Source organism: Ips typographus, linkage group LG15 (genome assembly GCF_016097725.1).
Source record: "Ips typographus isolate SLU linkage group LG15, UJ_Ityp_2.0, whole genome shotgun sequence".
NCBI lineage: Eukaryota > Metazoa > Arthropoda > Insecta > Coleoptera > Curculionidae > Ips > Ips typographus.
The window spans coordinates 8,338,035-8,345,231 of NC_138436.1; positions in this window are offsets into that span (position 1 = coordinate 8,338,035).

Below are 7,197 nucleotides of genomic sequence, written 5' to 3' on the forward strand. Positions count from 1 at the left end.
ATATCTTCTTAAAGGGCTTGAAAAGGGCTACAAACTGGTAAAAAAATCAACTTTGCAGCCCTTTAGGTTCCCAAGATATTTTAGTTTAAAGTTTCACCCTTGAAACTTCATTCTGGTTTGCTTCGCAAAACTTTGAAGGGCTGTAGTACCTTTACTTTATAACCTTTTTGCTTATATTATGATATCTTCTTGAAGGGCTTGAAAAGGGCTACAAACTGAAAAAAAAATCAAGTTGCTAGCCCTTTGGTTTCCCCAGATATTTTAGTTTAAAGTTTCACCCTTCAAACACCATTCTGGTTTTGCTTTGCAAACTTTGAAGGGCTGTAGTACCTTTACTTTATAACCTTTTTGCTTATATTATGATATCTTCTTAAAGGGCTTGAAAAGGGCTACAAACTGAAAAAAAAATCAAGTTGGTAGCCCTTTAGGTTCCCAAGATATTTTAGTTTAAAGTTTCACCCTTGAAACACCATTCTGGTTTGCTTCGCAAAACTTTGAAGGGCTGTAGTACCTTTACTTTACAACCTTTTTGCTTATATTATGATATCTTCTTAAAGGGCTTGAAAAGGGCTACAAACTGAAAAAAAAATCAATTTTGTAACCCTTTAGGTTCCCAAGATATTTTAGTTTAAAGTTTCACCCTTGAAACTCCATTCTGGTTTGCTTCGCAAAACTTTGAAGGGCTGTAGTGCCTTTACTTTATAACCTTTTTGCTTATATTATGATATCTTCTTAAAGGGCTTGAAAAGGGCTACAAACTGAAAAAAAAAACAACTTTGTAGCCCTTTAGGTTTCCAAGATATTTTAGTTTAAAGTTTCACCCTTGAAACTCCATTCTGGTTTGCTTCGCAAAACTTTGAAGGGCTGTAGTACCGTTACTTTATAACCTTTTTGCTTATATTATGATATCTTCTTAAAGGGGTTGAAAAGGGCTACAAACTGGTAAAAAAATCAAGTTGGTAGCCCTTTAGGTTCCTAAGATATTTTAGTTTAAAGTTTCACCCTTGAAACTTTATTCTAGTTTTGCTTTGCAAACTTTGAAGGGCTGTAGTACCTTTACTTTATAACCTTTTTGCTTATATTATGATATCTTCTTAAAGGGCTTGAAAAGGGCTACAAACTGAAAAAAAAAATCAACTTGGTAGCCCTTTGTTTTCCCGAGATATTTTAGTTTAAAGTTTCACCCTTGAAACTCCATTCTGGTTTGCTTCGCAAAACTTTGAAGGGCTGTAGTACCTTTACTTTACAACCTTTTTGCTTATATTATAATATCTTCTTAAAGGGCTTGAAAAGGGCTACAAACTGAAAAAAAAATCAACTTGGTAGCCCTTTAGGTTTCCGAGATATTTTAGTTTAAAGTTTCACCCTTGAAACTTTATTCTGGTTTGCTTCGCAAAACTTTGAAGGGCTGTAGTACCTTTACTTTACAACCTTTTTGCTTATATTATAATATCTTCTTAAAGGGCTTGAAAAGGGCTACAAACTGAAAAAAAAATCAACTTGGTAGCCCTTTAGGTTTCCGAGATATTTTAGTTTAAAGTTTCACCCTTGAAACTTTATTCTGGTTTGCTTCGCAAAACTTTAAAGGGCTGTAGTACCTTTACTTTACAACCTTTTTGCTTATATTATGATATCTTCTTAAAGGGCTTGAAAAGGGCTACAAACTGAAAAAAAAATCAAGTTGCTAGCCCTTTGGGTAACCGAGTTACAACAATTCAAAATTCACCCTTTAAAATTTGACTCTCGATTGGTGGTACCAGGTTTGAAGGGCTGTAGTACCACGACCCTTGGACCGATTTTTTTAAGCGACCATATCATTTTGAAGGGCTCGAAAAGGGCTACAATTTGAGCCAAAAATCAGCTCCGTAACTCAACGCGTTCCGGAGATATTACAAGTCAAAGACGCGCGTGTCTTTAAAAAATTCACATTGTCAGAAAAGGGTTGAAGACCCTCTCACCCTCACGATTTAGGTCTTATCGATTTTTTTTTTCATTATTTTTTTAGCAAGTGGCCACCATTGACGTACTAACCGGTTTTCTGGGGGGGTTACACTGGAAAGTAAAGCGACGTTTCGCCGTCCCTGAAGAGGGCGCAAAAGGGTGAATCTCGCGGGGGACTAAGACAAGGGATCGATATAACTCTTCCGTGGGGTGGAAAAAAAAAGGAAAAAAAACCTCCGTGGGGTAGTTTTTCTACCCCCCCCCAACCGAAACCATCGACGTTCTAACCGTACCCCGCTGAACTAAACAGTGCACAGTGCAACGCAAGTTTAGAAGGTCGATGGTTGTGTATTAAATTCGGCGCGGCAAATTCGACGGTGGAATTTTAATCAAAATGCCCTTAAAATTTAAATGCCCCCAAAAGAAAAAAAAGCCCTTTGCCGCTTTATATTTACTGATACCCGATCGATATTGGGCCCTCCAAATCGGACCGTTTCAAATGTACTAAATTGTTATTTTAAACACTTTATTTGACAGTTGACGTCAAAATGTCACTGAAGCAAAAATGTAGCCCAGAGTGTCAGCTTTCAGAAAATGTCATTAAATCACGTGATTGGTTGGACGGTTTGGCCGCTAGAGGACGTCAAAGTCACTAGCAGACAAAAACAATGTTTTCTTGACACTTGTTGTTTTGTCACTGAATAACTCTCTTATTTGACAGCTGACGTCAAAATGTCACTGAAGCAAAAATGTAGCCCAGAGTGTCAGCTTTCAGAAAATGTCACTAAACCACGTGATTGGTTGGACGGTTTGGCCGCTAGAGGACGTCAAAGTCACTAGACGATAAAAACAGTTTCTTGACCAGAATTTCGTTTCAAAGGTGAAATTTTAAACTAAAATATCTCGGGAAACCAAAGGGCTACCAACTTGATTTTTTTTTCAGTTTGTAGCCCTTTTCAAGCCCTTTAAGAAGATATCATAATATAAGCAAAAAGGTTATAAAGTAAAGGTACTACAGCCCTTCAAAAGTTTGCAAAGCAAACCCAGAATGGAGTTTCAAGGGTGAAACTTTAAACTAAAATATCTCGGAAACCTAAAGGGCTACCAACTTGATTTTTTTTTCAGTTTGTAGCCCTTTTCAAGCCCTTTAAGAAAATATCATAATATAAGCAAAAAGGTTATAAAGTAAAGGTACTACAGCCCTTCAAAAGTTTGCAAAGCAAACCCAGAATGGAGTTTCAAGGGTGAAACTTTAAACTAAAATATCTTGGAAACCTAAAGGGCTACGAAGTTGATTTTTTTTTCAGTTTGTAGCCCTTTTCAAGCCCTTTAAGAAGATATAATAATATAAGCAAAAAGGTTATAAAGTAAAGGAACTACAGCCCTTCAAAAGTTTGCAAAGCAAACCCAGAATGGAGTTTCAAGGGTGAAACTTTAAACTAAAATATCTTGGAAACCTAAAGGGCTACGAAGTTGATTTTTTTTTCAGTTTGTAGCCCTTTTCAAGCCCTTTAAGAAGATATAATAATATAAGCAAAAAGGTTATAAAGTAAAGGAACTACAGCCCTTCAAAAGTTTGCAAAGCAAACCCAGAATGGAGTTTCAAGGGTGAAACTTTAAACTAAAATATCTTGGAAACCTAAAGGGCTACGAAGTTGATTTTTTTTTCAGTTTGTAGCCCTTTTCAAGCCCTTTAAGAAGATATAATAATATAAGCAAAAAGGTTATAAAGTAAAGGTACTACAGCCCTTCAAAAGTTTGCAAAGCAAACCCAGAATGAAGTTTCAAGGGTGAAACTTTAAACTAAAATATCTTGGAAACCAAAAGGGCTACCAACTTGATTTTTTTTTCAGTTTGTAGCCCTTTTCAAGCCTTTTCAAATGCTATACTGTAATTTGGCAACACTGTAGACTAACCAACTTCAGGCCAATCAGCGTACATTCGGTCCTTTGAATTATTATTTATCTTCCTCCGTTTCGCATCTATGAATATTTCATGTAATTCGGTGTTTTTTGGGGGCTTTTTAGGAGAAAAAGTTTGTTTTTTCTTGATTAGGGGGGACGTTCCGTATTTAATTTACGCCCATCTTCAAGAATGAACTTGATGGCGCTTTTTTCCAGAAAAAATTAGCCCTCAAAGGGACTTGATCCAGGGGGGGTAATGAAATTTAAATTTGTCCCTAAGTGGTTTTCCACGAAGAAACTCGATACGGCCATCAAACTGATTAAAAAGTCATTAATCTTGTTGTTGCGTGTGTGTTTTGCTTGGTAATAATGAAATTTTTCAGTTTTATTTTGTCCCCGAGTGTCTTTTGACTTTGACGCCGCTTTTCTCCCTGACTGTACTCGATTTTTCAGTGTTTTCTTATGTCGTTGGATAGGAAATTTAATGGGGATTCCAAAAATGTGCTTAAAAACGTGATTCGGGCACTCCAAGTGGGTTTTACAAGTGATTTTGTCCCTGACTGTCTTTTCAAACTGTCTTTCTGGCAGTTGAAACTTTGACACCACTTTTCTCCCTGACTGTACTCAATTTTGTAGTGTTTTGTATGTCATCTTATAGGAAATTTAGTGAGGATTCCAAAAATGTGCTTAAAAACCTGATTCGGGCACTCCAAGTGGGTTTTACCAGTGATTTTGTCTCTGACTGTCTTCTAAATTGTCTTTCTGACAGATCAAACTTTGACACCACTTTTCTCCCTGACTGTACTCAATTTTTTAGTGTTTTCTTATGTCGTTGGATAGGAAATTTGATGAGGATTTCAAAAATGTGCTTAAAACTGTCATTTTTTCACCTCAAGTGGGTCTAACAGGCAATTTTGTCCTTGACTGTTCTTTCAAACTGTCTTTCTGACAGCTCAAACTTCTACATCACTTTTCCTTCTGACTGTACTGAATTTTCTGGTGTTTTTTATGTCATCTTATAGGAAATTTAATGGGGATGCCGAAAATGTGCTTAAAACTGTCAGTTTCCCACTCCAAGTCGGTTTTACAGGCAATTTTGTCCCTGACTGTTCTTTCAAACTGTCTTTCTGACAGCTCAAATTTTAACACCGCTTTTCTCCCTGACTGTACTCAATTTTTTAGTGTTTTTTATGTTATGGGATAGGAAATTTAGTGAGGATTCCAAAAATGTGCTTAAAACTGTCATTTTCCCACTCCAAGTGGGTTTTACAAGTGATTTTGTCTCTCACTGTCTTTTAAAACTGTGTTTCTGACAGCTCAAATTTTGACACCACTTTTCTCCCTGACTGTACTTGATTTTGAATTGTTTTTTATGTCACTAGATAGAAAATTTAATGAGGATTCCAAAAATGTGCTTAAAACTGTCATTTTCCCACTCCAAGTGGATTTTACAGGCCATTTTGTCCTTGACTGTCTTTTAATACTGCGTTTCTGACAGTTTTAACTTTGACACCACTTTTCTCCCTGACTGTACTCAATTTCCTGGTGTTTTTTATGTCATCTCATAGGAAATTTAGTGAGGACTCCAAAAATGTGCTTAAAACTGTTATTTTCCCACTCCAAGTGGGTTTTACGGGCAATTTTGTCCTTGACTGTTCTTTCAAACTATCTTTCTGACAGCTCAAACTTTGACACCACTTTTCTCTCTGACTGTACCAAATTTTAAAGTGTTTTTTGAGGTTATTGGATAGGAAATTTAACGAGGATTCCAAAAATGTGCTTAAAACAGTCATTTTCTCACTCCAAGTGGATTTTACAGGCCATTTTGTCCTTGACTGTCTTTTCAAACTGTCTTTCTGGCAGTTGAAACTTTGACACCACTTTTCTCCCTGACTGTACTCAATTTCCTGGTGTTTTTTATGTCATCTCATAGGAAATTTAGTGAGGATTCCAAAAATGTGCTTAAAACTGTCACTTTCCCACCCCAAGTGGGCTTTACAAGTGATTTTGTTCTTGACTGTCTTTTAAAGTGCCTTTCTGACAGTTCAAATTTTGACACCACTTTTCTTCCTGACTGTACTTCATTTTGAATTGTTTTGTATGTCACTAGATAGGAAATTTAGTGAGGATTCCAAAAATGTGCTTAAAACTGTCACTTTCCCACTCCAAGTCGGTTTTACAGGCAATTTTGTCCCTGACTGTTCTTTCAAACTGTCTTTCTGACAGCTCAAATTTTAACACCGCTTTTCTCCCTGACTGTACTCAATTTTTTAGTGTTTTTTATGTTATGGGATAGGAAATTTAGTGAGGATTCCAAAAATGTGCTTAAAACTGTCATTTTCCCACTCCAAGTGGGTTTTACAAGTGATTTTGTCTCTCACTGTCTTTTAAAACTGTGTTTCTGACAGCTCAAACTTTGACACCACTTTTCTCCCTGACTGTACTTGATTTTGAATTGTTTTTTATGTCACTAGATAGAAAATTTAATGAGGATTCCAAAAATGTGCTTAAAACTGTCATTTTCCCACTCCAAGTGGATTTTACAGGCCATTTTGTCCTTGACTGTCTTTTAATACTGCGTTTCTGACAGTTTTAACTTTGACACCACTTTTCTCCCTGACTGTACTCAATTTCCTGGTTTTTTTTATGTCATCTCATAGGAAATTTAGTGAGGATTCCAAAAATGTGCTTAAAACTGTCATTTTCCCACTCCAAGTGGGTTTTACAAGTGATTTTGTCTCTCACTGTCTTTTAAAACTGTCTTTCTGACAGCTCAAACTTTGACACCACTTTTCTTCCTGACTGTACTTGATTTTGAATTGTTTTTTATGCCACTAGATAGGAAATTTAGTGAGGATTCCAAAAATGTGCTTAAAACTGTCATTTTCCCACTCCAAGTGGGTTTTACAAGTGATTTTGTCTCTGACTGTCTTTTAAAACTGTGTTTCTGACAGTTTAAATTTTGACACCGCTTTTCTCCCTGACTGTACCAAATTTTTTAGTGTTTTTTTAGGTTATGGGATAGGAAATTTAATGAGGATTCCAAAAATGTGCTTCAAACTGTCATTTTCCCACTCCAAGTGGGTTTTACACTCAATTTTGTCCTTGACTGTTCTTTCAAACTGTCTTTCTGCCAGCTCAAACTTTGACACCGTTTTTCTACTTGACTGTACTCAATTTTTTAGTGTTTTTTAGTGTCATTGGATAGGAAATTTAATGAGGATTCCAAAAATGTGCTTAAAAACATGGTTTGGTCACTCCAAGTGGGTTTTACACGTAATTTTGTCCCTGAATGTCCTTTAAACAAAGTGTTCAAATTCCAGACCACATATTCAACTGATTTGTTGCACCA